This window comes from Gavialis gangeticus, unplaced genomic scaffold, assembly GCF_001723915.1.
Source record: "Gavialis gangeticus isolate Ggan-Ray unplaced genomic scaffold, GavGan_comp1, whole genome shotgun sequence".
NCBI classification, from domain to species: domain Eukaryota; kingdom Metazoa; phylum Chordata; order Crocodylia; family Gavialidae; genus Gavialis; species Gavialis gangeticus.
This window is the reverse complement of record NW_017729025.1, coordinates 93891228-93892479: the sequence shown is the minus strand read 5'-3', so window position 1 is coordinate 93892479 and position 1252 is coordinate 93891228. Positions and strand designations below refer to the sequence as shown.

Below are 1252 nucleotides of genomic sequence, written 5' to 3'. Positions count from 1 at the left end.
TGTCACTGTGATATCCTTGCAATAGTTGTATTTATTAACACAAGTACCTTCTATGCTGTATCTTACAACTTCCCATTGTATTTTCATGCTAGTTGCCCCATGACACTCAACATACATCAGTTTGAAGGTTAGTTGCTGTGCAAAATAAGTTGGTTATTTGGACAGCCCCTGGAATATGCCTGCTGTGTAATTTACTATGCCATGAGCAAGTTGCACTGAAATTTTAGCTGCAATAGAAAGAATACTAAGTAGTAGGAGGAGAGAAATGAGAAAGTTACAACAATAAGGTTTTATGGCTTTGGGATAGGCTTGTTAATGGCTCAGTCTAGTGTTTCGTGTTTTGTTTTTTGAACTAAGCCATAGTGCTGAAAAGTAACTCACTTAAGATGCTTATAGTTGTAATGATGTTGTGAGGTTTTTGTAAAACAGATGAGGAATCTTTTTACGTACACCATTAGTTTTATCTCAGAAGTGCAGTGTTTTGGGGAAAAATCTTACCCACCAGATGTCACTGTCTTCACATACATAGTGAGTAGAGCGAGCACATATTGCACTTAGGAACTTAAGCATTTTCTTACCCTTGTTCTAAAAAGGAACAATTTAGAACATTACAATGGCCCCAAGAGCTAACATTTTTTAAATGTAAAGGCCTAAAGTTAGGCTTCTGAATTGATAAAAATGGTTTCTTTTCAAAGGTGTTGAGTCCCTGCACCTAAGTGGAATCTATGGGGTCTAACACCATGCTGGATTATTACTTACAGATTGAGTACTTTTAGGGACCAGAATTGAAAAACATTGGTCTGCTGTTACAAGTTTTTATATTTGTAGTGGGTTTTCTCCCTTGCATCTTCCTTGTCCAGTGGATCTTGCAATAAGGTCTTGATACTGTTTTTATGATGGAGCTTATTGGTAAACACTCTTTTTTCATAAGTTCTACTTTATGATCTCACTATAGGATTAAAATGGAAGACAAGATAGTGTGGCATGAACAATACTCTTGTTTAAATACGTTTATTTCTGATAAAGTTCCCTTGCTGCAACTTGATAAAGTTAGTTATTAGGAAAAACTTTTCTCTAGGAGGGTAGTATAGCACTGAAACAGGTTACCCAAAGAGGTTGTGGACTCTCCAACCTTGGAGGTTTTTAAATCCCAGCTTGACAAAGCCTTAGCTGGGATGTTCTAGTTAAGGATGATCCTGTTTTGAGCAGGAAGTTGGACTAGATGACCTCCTGAGGTCCCTCTCAACCCTCA

General features: G+C 37.3%; 1 protein-coding gene across 9 annotated transcripts in view; it reads left to right on the top strand.

Moving 5' to 3' along the window:
• RAD51B (RAD51 paralog B) overlaps positions 1–1252 on the top strand; it is a 764912-nt gene that overhangs the window by 53884 nt on the left and 709776 nt on the right. The window lies entirely within an intron of this gene.